At 45.1% G+C, this 13,812-nt stretch overlaps 1 protein-coding gene and 1 long non-coding RNA gene across 2 annotated transcripts in view; one reads left to right on the forward strand and one right to left on the reverse strand.

Moving 5' to 3' along the window:
* Positions 1-13,812, reverse strand: part of LOC116845258 — a 366,503-nt gene that overhangs the window by 136,547 nt on the left and 216,144 nt on the right. The window lies entirely within an intron of this gene.
* LOC116845254 overlaps positions 4,107-13,812 on the forward strand; it is a 50,679-nt gene continuing 40,973 nt past the window's right edge. The window contains exon 1 of the mRNA XM_032817737.1: positions 4,107-4,360. The gene's annotated coding sequence lies outside the window, so the exon portion shown is untranslated. The remainder of the gene's footprint in view (positions 4,361-13,812) is intronic.

Raw genomic sequence — 13,812 nt, forward strand, 5'->3', positions numbered from 1 at the left:
ATATATATATATATATATATATATATATATATATATATATATATATATATATATATGTATCGAGGAGAGCATTTTTGTAAGCCGCTCGAAGCGCGGCCGTTGTTGGCGCGTTATCGCGCAAAAATATCGGCCGCTCCGTGCAACCTCACATCCTGCATGAAAAATCGCCTTCCCGTTTCCTCTGGCTACGTTTCCTCCCGAAACCGCCGCCCCTTGTCGGCGGGCCCGGTCGCGTCGCATCTCGTCGTTTTCGTGCGAAATTAACGAGATCGGCGCGGGACGCGCCGTACGTGAAATGCAAGCCGGCAGATCCGGCGACCGCGATTAGAAGCGCCTTATTACCGAATTATGCGGTGGGCCGACTTCCGGCCCGCGAACATCTCTTAATTGCCCCGCGATATGAACTGAGACGTCCGCCGGTCCGTCAGTCACCTAAAGAAGAAGAAAAAACAAAAGTAACCCGGGTCGGGGACCTCCTGGTTTAACGAACGTGACGAAGAGCTTAGTCGAGGTTAGCTCATAAGCAACAATGGCGCGAAACTGACAAGAGAACTCGGTGGAACTTACAAGTAGAGTATTAGGCACTTTTTAAACTGACAAAAAAGGCACAAATAACGAAAGCTGGAATCGTAGGTCCTATCTAAGATAAAAAGTTTAGAGACAATGCTTATCCAGATAAACAAATACGTGTATTGGCAGCCATTTCATTATTCGATTTATCAGGGTTTAGAGCAGTCGCCCGGCAAGGGCGACCCTTATGCATTCCTTACGAGTAGTCTATATGGTACTGATATTCATCACTTAGAATGACAAAATAGAATTGCGAAAGAAATATATAAAAACGTACTCAAAGCAATGTGCTGTGTAAAATTTAGTGAGAAAATCTGACTAACTTTTTTCGCAAATTTGTTACTGCATCAACATAAAAAGATCACCTATATCATCGTGTGATGTAAATTAAGTAATCAATTCACGCGATGCGGTGTATTTTTTCGACTTATAAATATAATTTTAAAAATGCTGAAATCACGCAAAAGTACTTAAAAAGCGATTTAAAGTAAAAAATTCTAGATATCTCTGATTGTAATGTCGTAAAATAAAGGCATCCTCGAGTGATGTGTAAGCAGCGTTTTTCGCCGAGAGTCACGAGGGTGGTGAATCGCGATGTGCGGAGGTTCTCGAGCGAAGGCATCGCGAGGACATGACGTCACACGGCAGTCTACTTCGTTAATGCGTTGCAACGTCCACGTCTTTAAAACGAAGTGGCGTGATTTAACCCGAGACGCACATGATCTAACGGTCGGCTGAGAGAGCGTTCAACAAACAAATTGTACATTTTCATCGAGCGTATATTATCGCTGATATGCCTCGCCACATACGGAGACGAGCGTTTCCAATTAGAGCCCCCTCCCCCGGCCGATCCATGACCTTGATAACCCGACCACCGAAAGACAAAGAATCTCTTCGCGGGCGGAATCCGCGCGGGGGTTGCCCGTCTTCTCGCTCTCCCGATCGCGTGACTGGTCGTAGTTGGCGCATCATAATGAAGTTACGCGATGCACAAACGTACACGCCACACAGCCACGCACAGTCACAATGTATACACGTGTATACACGTATAAACACGTGGGTGAGTCATCGGCTTCATTTCCTGGGGCGATGCGAAGGGATCCCTCGGTGACCGCGACTTTGAGTCTGCTTTGGGTCGGTTGCTAGGCACGAACCTGTTCTTTGGAAGAACCCACTCTCTCTCTCTCTCTCTTTATCTATCTTTCGTCCGTCCGAGCCTCGATCTCGTCTTGCTTCTGAGTAATCTACCTGATATTTCGCTCAATCCGATGCCTTTCGCTCTCGGCCAAGACCCGGACGGATCCCCGGACGGATCCCCGGACGGATCCCCGGACGACTAGAAAAACAATATTGCATCTACCTGCACGTAAGGTGCTTAACTCTGTTGTTCGTCCGACAACGCGATCGGCGATGATACGGCGAGAGGAAGGAGCGGAGGAGGAGCACTCGACCAATTGCACGACGATAACGCGTTATCAATCGTTGCGAATTTTTCTGCGATGAGATAGTCCGCTCGCTTTTACACGCTTTTACGCGCTCCGTGATTAATCGCTGTTTGCACGATTAATGATACGATTTATGCCTTAGTTTGGCGATAGAACGCGTAACGCAAGACGTAAGCGCTCCTCGCGTAATGCGTACGCTTTAGTGGTATCAGTTCCTCTGGCAGGACAGCCTAGTCAGATATTACGAAATTATAGGACTCAATTAAAAACAAGATTAACAGAGAGTAGGCGCTTTACGAAATATTTGATTTTTATATCTGAACTATATGACGAGATAAAATATGAGATATCTGACAATATGTATTTACTTTTTGTTGGTCTTGTCTTGGCATTTTTGTACGGGGTTTGACGAGGAAAGGAGATATTTATGTGCCGAGAAAAACAACATGTAGTTTTATTGATAAAAAGGGAATTACGATTTTGTTGAAACAAGTTCTTCATTCTATGTAGTAGTTCGAATTTCTGATGAAAATGACTTCCGTTTTATTCTGATGACACAGAGGATGTATCGATGATAGCTCATAGATATTTCTGGCATGCAGGATGCACTTCCCGACCTGTTTTACGATGTTATTTCAAGAGTATCTAAGACATTAGTATCATATACAATGTCGTATATCCACGTGATAATCTTATCATGAGCCAAACGCTTCAATGCTACCGGATGACTAAACCAGGCAACACCGAGGGATCGCCGAGTGTTGGAGTTCGCACGGTGATTCAATAGAATCAAATCAGCATTTTACATGTCGTGTTGAAAAATGGTAGATGGTGTCAAACCACGCTGTTCATCATGAACCCATGACAAGTCTGTCATTCTCCATTTCACGGCGATTTTTGTTTTCATTCTTCCCTACACACAAGTCGGGTTTACCTACCGATATTCTCGATATTCATTTTCAATATCATTGTTACACACAGTGGGAGGAGCCCTTCCGTTGCATCAAAAGAAAAAAAGCATGGAAATGTGTGCAAGTATCTGCGTAGTTTAGAGATTACATGACTCAACCGACCGGTATCTACCAATGGCCGGGTAGAAGCCAGGTACAAGTAGTCCCGGCATTGGTCCGGTCAATCCCCACGCAACAGGCGATGACTAGTCATTGGACGAAGACAACTAAAGGCGCGTGCTTTTGCACTTAACCCTCCACCAGCGGCACTTTAGAGCTATGGATATAAATACTCTCATCCTTCGGACCTTATACTCAATTTGGCAATAAGCTTCCTTAAGCGCACGTCAACCAAGTTCAGAGATTCGTCATCGAACAGTGCGGAGGGTTGGTAACAAGCAGGAAAGTGCAAAGTGGGATCCAAGAGGTCGCAACCTAGGCAGACGTCTTTATCCAGAGTTTGTTTATGTGACAACTGTTGATCACAGTGGTGAGTGGTCTAATCTCTCAGATCGGTGACTTAATCTTCAGATTTATCATGAATCTGAGGACGTTTGATAGGAACGCAAAGTGGTCGGATCGACGGGTGTTCTCGATTAAATCGGAGATTATGTTTGTGCAATCTTATGTAAAAAGAAGAAGAGGACGTGAGTCATAGATATGTTCGAGAGAGTAGACTGACGACGTGCGAGCGTGAGGGAACGCGATGAGACGGGGGAGGTAAACAAATACTGGAGAACGATAAGAGTGCACGAAGGAAAACGCTTGTTTGATAATGAACAAGCTGCATGCTTTGGGTTGAGGGCAGCAGAATTTTTGCTTGTCCTGTGAATCGAATTTGGTTCATAAAAGAGGACCAGTCATTCTGTTACTTTCAAACTCAAGGCGTTCGGCTCGTTCTTTGTCGAGTCAATTCGACCGTTTTCCCCGTGTGTAATCTGCTTCCCTCCAAGCAGAATCGCGACGGAGAAGACGCATTATTTTTCGCGAGAAAAATAACGTTCACGTAGAGAAAACCGCAAAACTCGGCGCGCACTGCGCGATAACGCGTTGTTCTCCTGTGCCAAGGTCATGCCTCAGAGTTGCATCATAGCATGTGGCGACTTGAGAAAATATTATCTCAGTGTCCTCAGCGTTGATTATACCTCGATAAAGCGGGTCTCCAGTACAGTCGCTGGTCAGTCGCTTATCACACGTGTCGAAAATATGTCAGCCTAAAGAGCGCAGACGTTCGAACCTACTTATCTGAGTTCGTTTTCATTGTTTCAGAATACACTTGTTTTGCGAACGCGATTAGACGGCTTGCCCCACACTGCGGCCCAAGTTAAACTCCATAGTGACGTGAAGCACGTGTCATCTCTGTTGCGGTCGGCGCGTCAAAAAGGAGAAAAACAGGTAAAAACACGAAAAGCACGTATGCTGCGTAGATCTTTCTCAGGACCATTCCCGACGATGTTTTACATGAAGCCGCGGTGAATCTACCTGCGTTTTCACACCTTCCTCTTTATTTATTCTCAGTTATGAATATTATCCGATTTCCTAACATTCTAATTCGGTCTAATACTACGAAACTATCTCGAATCATCGAAAAATACATGAGCCAATGGACAATAAGAGCCAATTACCGACTTAACGAGCATATAAAAAGAATATATAAAAAATATAACAACATATAAGCAAGCAAGGCCTCGCTGGGAGAGTGCATGCAAGTAAGAACAATTGGACAAATATTTATAAAAGACAGTAGATGAGTTATAGATGTGTTTTCTCCGCCTCCCGCGGGCCGATCTATCCACTTACTACATGTTAAAAAGATCGGCAATCGGCCGTTTATCGTCCATTGGTTCGCCTATTCCCGACATTTCATTCGGAGTTTCTCATTTAAAAAAAAAAACTCAATCATTCAACTGTCGCGAGTCATGGAACTCGTCCTTTTCCCGCCTCGCTGTTGTACATTTCTGCGCAGTCTTTGACAACCGTCCAACCGGTTCAGCGGAGTTCTGGTTCCCGCGGCTCTGATTTCTCTTATCGCAGTCGAATTTCCGCGAAATTTTATCGGGCGCGATATTGTCGAATAAACGCGCTGAGCCACGATATACACACTGCAATCGAGTTGTACGCATTTTTACGTCACCCGAGGCAGATCGAGCGTAATCTTTATGTAAGCGACACACAACGTACTGACGGACGTTTCGATATCGCACTTACTACGGTATTGACGGCGTAGAATGAGCTGCCACGTTAATGGCCACGTTATATCGAAATTAGTCAATGATGATAACTGTCCTGTCGTGACTAAACTGCACTCGTCTCAATTGGATCCTGATGATAGCCGACGGCAAATACTTATCCTCAAGTGCGCGCGTATGTACCCGCATATTATGTGCCCTCTCTCTTTCTCTCTCTCTCTCTCTCGCGCCGGTCGGGGATGCGCATATCCGCGCACCTGCGAGTACTCAGTCAATTATTGTCCGTGCATTTGTTTGCGCGCTCCTTTTCGCCGCTACCGGATCTCCCTCTCCCTCTCTCTCTCTCTCTCTCTCTCTCTTTCTTTCTCGCTCGCTCTCCCGCCGCGACTCGTATCGCGAGAGCGTTTGCTATATTCTCCGTCTCGATTTGGCGCGATTGCAGTTTAACTTTATAACGTCAACGTCCGTCGACAACGACGACGACGGGCTGCGAGCGTAAATCAAGCTCCGCCGTCGTGCGTAAAATTGAAACGGCATCGGGCGTCGCGAGAAAAACCGAAATTGTGTCCCGAAACGTTTATTAAACTCGTCCCGTCGCGCGCGTAAAAACACCGTCCGCCGATCGCGCAACGCGATAAAAACGGATTTTGCGCAGGGACTTTGTCCGCGATCGCGACTACATTCGATATTTATCGTGACGGTTCACGGCACCGCCGCCTCCCGGGAGACCGCAAGAACGCGGCAGACGAGAAACCTTGCGGCTAAAGAGCGACGATTTCGTTACCACATCCGCAAACACCCTCGCGAAGTCGCCGTTTCCGGCCTTAACGATCATCATTCGCGTGTCCAGTTGTCGTGTCATTCGAAGTGGATGCGTATACAAAATAAGGAAACCCTCCCTGTGGCGACGTAATCGGCTCGCCGGCCGAGCGACTCGAACGTGACCTCGCGGAAATTGCATCCTGCTAAAATCAGGCTGTTGCTAAAAAACGTCTCACGAAATAATCTCACGAAAATTTCACTTTGCAAAAATCAAGCTTTTCTAAGATGGGTTAACGTAATTTCACGAAAATTTCGTTTCGTAAAAATCACGCTTTGCCAAAATAACGTAACTTTGCGAAAATTTTGCCTTGCAGAAATCACGCTTTTGCTAAACTAGTGTAAGCTTATGAAAATTTCGCCTTGCAAAAGACACATTTTGTTAAATTAGGGTAATTTTACGAAAATGTCGTTTTGCAAAAATCATGCTTCGCTAAAATTTGCTCGTAGTACTATTAAATCAAGAAACAAAGTTATTTACGATTGAGACAATCTCGATATAGCGATAAAGCACGCGCTGTCGCTGTGTCACCTCTCCTTGAAAGCACGAGCACATTTTTTTCACGCCAATTCGCAGCCACTCTTGAAAAATGAGGCGATAATTACGGCGCGCCGGGAAGCGCAACGAACCGGGGAAGGGCAGGGGCGGCTTTGCAATTTCGTGCAATCTACTCTTATTTCGAGAGACACTAATTCGAATACCCTCTCTTCTCGCTCGCGCTCCCTTGACACTGGGATTCACTTATCGTGAAAATCAGCGTAATACGTGCGTCAATGTGTCTCGAAGCTTTCGTGACTAAGGTTACGGGACGTTCTCGGAACGAGGTTCTTTTCACTGTTGCCGGGCAGTTAGCGCGATGCACGTAGGCGATGCTTTGAAATTACAAAATTGCGGATATTAGTCGTACACACCAGCTGCGCGCGGTGAATCCATGCGCGCGCGTATGTATGCACATGCATGCGTGCATCATCGCCGGGAGGTTACGTAGGTATGCATTGAGCGCGATGCGTGTTGTGTGTGTGTGTATATTTGGAGAGGTTGCGCGCGGTCGTTTATTGCAGTCCAGCTCGTTTTTTTCTCCTTTTCTATCTCGCTGCCCAACTCCTTCTGCCGAATGCTTATCAACGATAACGAAAAGCGTACTGTTTGCGCGTCGTTACGAAAGACGCAGAACGCACCTGGCCGAAAGGCACCAAGTATTGCGTCTGAGTTGTCCAGGGATAAAGTCTGCACTCGTGACACTTTTGTTTTCCAATTACCGACGAATCCCTACCGTCCCGATCGGCGAGTTAAACATGTCGCGGCGCAATCAGCGACGCGTCGAATCTAGAACGCAGATAGACGACGCAGACGCGCGATGCCCGCGATTTTCCGGCTCTCTATTATTTTCAGTTGCCTATTTTTTTATCAGAGGCAGCCCCGCGCGTGGATCGTGCGAGGTTGCGGAACGCTCGCGAAATGTAGACGCGCGTATTCGCGCGAGGGAAACTCAGCCGTGTACACATCTAATATTTGCAGGCAACGCGCGAAATCTGGTTCGATGAACCGACGACGGCGATGGGTGAATGCGCCAATGACCCGATAAAAATGATAAGAAACGCAATTCGTAACATCAACCTGATAAGTTGAGTCACCTTGCAGACGTGGCTCTCAATCGCCAATGTCTTTTTTTTTTTAGCGCGCGCTCTATTATATATTACAATCTGCGTTTCAAGGAGGAAGACGAGGAGGAGAGTAGAGGAGAGAAAGAGAAGGCGCAGGAGGAGGAGGAGGAGGAGAAACGCAGACAATTTGCGCGTCATTCGTGAAGTGCTTTCGCGTGTTCGCGCGGCGCGATTGAAATATGAAGCAAAAGACGATATTGCGAGGCAGTAATTAAAAGAACGATAATCTATGGCATCGACACCGGGACTTTCTTGTTTGCCGCTCGAGGCTCTACCGCGACAAGCAGCTCCGTTCTTGCCAGCCACCCGTTACAGATGTCGTTTAATAACGCTGCTCTTTCCGTTAACCTCGTAAACGACGGCAACAGTGTGTGCCCGTGATGCAGCAAGGCACAAGAAACCCGCACGAACTTGTTCACGGTGGACGCGTGTCGCGGGGCGTACATGAGCGATAACACACTCCTTCCCGCCGCGATAATTGCCCCGATAATTAAGGCACTTCGTTAATAGCGTCAGAATCTTCAACTCTAACGCTTTCTTTCTATGATTCTCCCGTACCTACATAGATGCATGCTCTTATCAGCGAGCCGATCTATGAATCATTTCCTAGAAATATGTTATCTTTAGATACAATTTAGACCCTGTCCGACTACTTGTAAACAAATGACGCAATTCGACACACGTAAACAACGCAGCACGGTGTGCATACGAGGCGCAGCACCTTGCAAACGCAAAGATAAATCTCGTTTACATCGCTGGATGACTCGCGCTCGCGCAATTCTGACGTCAGAGGTGGTCGAGCGGTTCGCGTGGTTCGTCGGGATTCGTGAATACGTGTCTGTCTGACCAGTGAGAGCTGTGACGTTTCCACTCGTTATCTCGACCCGAGGAAGATAAAAATAAACGAAGATAGAGCCTACTTTCCAGCTCGATTACGAATACGCGACGTGAGTTGTTACGCGCGCGTTGCGATTCATTATTACGGTCGGCTCGCCGCAAAACGGAATTCAATTGCGGCCCCCTGCCCTCTCTTGAACCATGATTTATTTATTTTTTTCTCCCTCTTTCTCTCTCTCTCTCTCTCTCTCTCTGTTGTCACAATCAACTGTGTAAAGTAGCCTAATAATGTACTTTATTCATTCATTCTCCCTTACTTTCTAGTACTTTCTAGTACTGTAATTGTCGAGGCTTTATCGACTCAATTAATTCGATTAATTTAGTTATATTTGCCCAGTTTAATGTGTGCTACTGCATATTACATACAGATAGCATAATTGAACTCATAATTAACATTGTTACGATCAACTTTACCTTTACTTTTTCTTTGACTATCAAATTGATTTAACGCTCTCTCTCCCTCTCTACCGACACATTGTCGACACGTGCGTGTCGAAATTACTATCTGAACAATTTATTCGTTTTATTTCTGTATTATTATTTTATTATTTATATTATTATTTTAGTATTATTATTTTATTATATTATTTTATTTCTGTTTTATTTCTGTATTATTGCTGTTTTCTGTGCACCTGAATTTACCCATTACTGTATTTTTCCTATTGTCGAATCGTTCTCAGAGTACTCGCCCTGAGATGTAAATAAACGCTTGTCTCCCTATCTACCTATCCATCTTATTTTTGCGCTACCGAGCCGAAGCCGCGAAGGATACCGTCGTGATCGCGGTGGAGGCGCGCTCGAGCACTCGCTCGAAACAAAGTGGCACAGGTTCCCGGACCGATGACCAGCATCCGCCCACGCGACCGCGGTGGTCGTTCTAAAAATACACAGCCCGGTCCGCGCGTACGGTGCTACCGGTTTTAAATCTCGGCCGCTACCGGGCGGTTAACCGGCGTGCGCGCTGCCGCCGCGTACGCGATACTCCTCTCCGAAATAAAACGACTCGGGCGCGCGCTCACGAAGGGGTTGCGGAAGACCGCGGGAGAAAGAGAGAGAGAGAGAGAGAAAGAAAGACTTTGCAGGCCGCGCTAAATCGGCCGGGAATCGTTAAGGTCCGCCGAGCGAGAGAGCGCGTGCGTACAGCGAGAAGCGGCCGTCGACACACCGGCTCGCCGATCGGGGAGCGCGAAGGCGGTTATTAAGCCGACATTTGCATCCGCGACTAATAGATTTCGCGAGAGTACGATCGCGATTTTTCCAACGCCGCCGGCGGAAAATTGCACAGCGCCCGAGCTGGCCGGCACTTATCCGCGGGGATCGTTAAGAGAGTCGCGTTTGCGACGGCGCGGACGATCGCGAAACTCCGCAGACGCCAATCGATTTATCGCGGACGATGATCGGTGGCGACGGACTGTCGATGCGAAAAATGAAGGAGCACACGCGAATAAAGCATTGCGCGAGAGAGCTCTTGAGCGGCGCTTGCGATCGCGTTGTATCACGGAGTAATGATTTCTCCGTGAACTCGTGTGTAACCGAGACCGATTAATGAAAGCTCGATAACGTATCTGAGATAATAAAAACGTAGTTCCACGTATCGCGTACGACGTGCAAATAATTTAACGATTCCGACTTCGACGCGCGTTCGTTTCATACGATACGTTAGATAGCGCGTTGTCATGACTTTTTGCGTGTGCACGCGATATCGAATTAATCGGGAAATTAATATATATTTTACGCAGTTATCTGCCTTGTATCAAGGAAAGCGCGACGACGACTTGCGACGGCTTTATCTTATCTGGTAAAACACTCAAATTATTGCATGCTGTATTAAATTATTACTCGCGTAACAATTTGTAATTGCAGTTCTAATTCTCTGTCACGTTTTCGTGCTTCCGAATTCGCTTTGTTTGACTGCAAATCTTCCGTTAGTCGCGCGTCCTCGTGGTACACAAAGATGTATTGAGAAAAAATACTTGAAAATTTCTTTGTGGGATACAAAATTTACTTTTCTGTGAGTGAACTTTATATCCCACAAAGAAACTTTCAAATATTTTTTTTTAATGTGAAAATTTCTTTAAGCATTCTATTATTTAAAAGGAACATTCAACATTTTTAAGAAACATGTTAGTCTTCACAATTTTATGCAGGTTATATCTTATGGCAAGGTGGGGCAAAAATATGACGCATGTTACTCCAACTCCTACTTTGTGCTGTACAAAGTAGCTTGCATACTTGGAAATTTGTTTACGGGGGGAAAGAGAATATATAAAGTTTATTTCTTTTATCCCGCAAATAAATGTTCAATCGTTTTTTGCTCAGTGTAGCCGCGACTACCGGAAGATTAAACGGATCGGTTACTCATGCAAGACGGTAGCACGATCGGTTCGCTTCCGCGGCGAGGAACATCGCCTGCTGAAGTTCCCCCGACGGAGACAATTGGTCTCGAGGAAGCGGTGCTTCTTGTGCCGATTTGGCGTTCGATGATCGACTCGCGCGATACCGGCGCAATATAAGCGAGAGACGATCCGCGTCGATATCGAGGTGCCATTGCACGTCGGACGGAATATACGGCGGACATCTCGCCGATTCGACTCCGGTTTCCACTCGCGCTATAGCGGTAATGTCATCTCTCTGTAACGTCATCCCCGATACACCGCCGGGATTCACCTGGCCTTTAACTCCCCGTCTGATATATCCAATAACAATGTCGCGCCGCGCTCTACTCCTGACGTTAATCTGTGCTCCTCTCTCGGCCACGTTCGTCGATCGTCCATCGATTTGTCGCCGTCGTCCACCGAGTGGTACGATCGCGCTCTATTCAGGTCGCTTGACCTGCGTGCGAACATGTGTTCGCTCACGTTTCACGGCAACGTCGTGTCATAATTTACCCGAGAACCAAAACTCGTCCGAGTGCAAGTTACGTTCATCTTCGCCGACGACGAATCGATTAGTCTACATACTGAGAAAAAATATTTGAACATTTATTTGTGGGGTATAACATTTTTTCCGTGGAATAGTTTCTTTCTGACATTTTTATCTCACAGACGAATTTATTTTTCTCTCAGTGCACCAAGAAAAGAACACTCGAAAATTTATTTATTGCGGGATGCAAAATTTATTTCTGTGAAATAAGCTTCTATCCCCTACAGAAAATTTGCAAGTATTTTGTTTTCAGTGCACTGAGAAAAGAATACTTGAAAATTTATTTATGGAGTACAAAGTTTATTTCTATATATAATAAACTTTATTGAACAAACTTTATATCCTACAAATAAATCTTCAAATATTTTCTTCTCAGTGTATTTAACTTTCTCATCTTTAACTTTCTCATCCTTTCAAGTTTCACAGTGAAAGGGTCGATAAAGGGATTTCAAGACACACACGATACGGGGCATTCGATCGTTGAGCGTATCAACCCCGACGCGCAACGTCGTGTTTCATCCCCCGCGTGGGCGCGTAATTGATCGAGTATCGCGTATAACAATAAAAAAAAAGAATTAATGGTAATAGTCGTGAACTTCCTTTTTGATTCACGCTGAATATGGGATTCCGTTTTTCGCGCGCATTGTGCGCCACCGTGTCTGCACGCGCGCTCACGCCAATATTCTCATATTTATTTATGCAGCCGCATTGTAGCGGCCGACCGCGCGGCGCATCGCGTATGCATTGTGAATCAGCTCGCGCAATAGAGGCATATTGTGTGCGTTCTTGTTTCTCTGTTCACCCATTCATTGGCCATATAAAAAACTTAACCAGCCGTAGCGGCCGATGCCGATGAATATCGTTCGCGTCGTCGCGAATTATCGTGAAATTAAGCGTCAGCCCTCTGTCGCAGCTTCTCGCTCGTTTCGCTCATCCGTTCCTAATTACTTACAATGGTGCCGCGCTCATTAACGCCGCGTTTAGTCGTCGAGACCAAATAAAGTTGACTTTTGACACCTCGTTATCGCCGCGTTTAGCCGTCGGGCCGAGTCAAGTAGATCTTTGACACCGCAAATCGTTGTTATTCTGGTCTATATGTTATAACAAGCGGCCGATATCGATACTACTATTACTTTATTCTCTTATTCTTGAGAAAAGAATTGGACCTTTTTCTTACATTTAAAATCTTGAATCGTTTTGTAGACGAATGTTTTAAACTTAAATTTCCCAAATGATTTTCTTAGACACATTCCTGTATTTCAGATTGAAAAACTTTAGAATTTTATTAAATATTATATGAATTTCTTAATATTTACATATATATATATATATTTTTTTAAGATTACATAATATCCTTGTCAATGAGTATTTTTCTAGGCTGGACTTGTTCAGTGAAAAGCTATCGTTTTCTAAACGCTTAAATTTTTTCAATTCTCACCACGTTGGAAAAATAGTGAGTAGAGAGATAAATGAATGAATAATTTTTAATATTTGATCACTTTCTCTATATTTTGTCTCTGTATTAACTTGTTTATTTATTTATTCTCATTTTTCCCAACTTTGTCTATTCTTTTCGGCCGCTTATATATTTATCCATTCATCCATATTCCGATTATTATTTCATATATAATTTCATTGTCCTCGCGCTACATTAATATTCTGTATAATTAAATGATACTCCCGTTAAATATTCTATTGTATCACGATATTTTTAGGGAAGATTTGCTTTGTCTCGAGACAAAAGAACAGAGGTATATTGTGTATCTCTTAATTTCTTTCTTTTCTCCCTGATTAGTTCGGCTTTCGAGCTAGGATTCAATCGAGGCAACGCATACGTTCCCGATTCGCGACAGCAACCACCCCCGTGTAGCTCGTATTCGCGTGAACTGCGCAGTTGCGCTCGAGTGTCGTTTCGTCGTGTCATACGCGCCTTTACGGCCCAGAGGTGCACGCGCGCGCCGAGGCACTTGTGTGCGTGAGTCCTCTCACTCTCTCCCTCGTCGAGATCCAGCCACACGCTACGTGCTACACGCACCGCTATGTTCGAGACCGTGTCGCGCATGCCGCACAAATGCACTTGCATCTTCCGTGGGCACTGCGAATGTCGATATTTGCCGACGAAACTTCGCGAGCAACTTGACTTCATTTAATTGCGAAACGCGGAGGACGATATACCGGCAAGCGTATGAAGAACGTAATCTGGAGAAATTGCGAAAGTTCCGAGGGAACGCACAGTACGTCTTGCACATTTTTTGCAAACAAATTTACGTAACATTCAATTTTGATAAAAAAATTAAAAAAAAAAAAAAATATATATATATATATATATATATATATATGTATATATATATATAT

This window comes from Odontomachus brunneus, unplaced genomic scaffold (assembly GCF_010583005.1).
Source record: "Odontomachus brunneus isolate Ranch 3 - 2012 unplaced genomic scaffold, Obru_v1 Obru_scaffold_050, whole genome shotgun sequence".
Taxonomy (NCBI): domain Eukaryota; kingdom Metazoa; phylum Arthropoda; class Insecta; order Hymenoptera; family Formicidae; genus Odontomachus; species Odontomachus brunneus.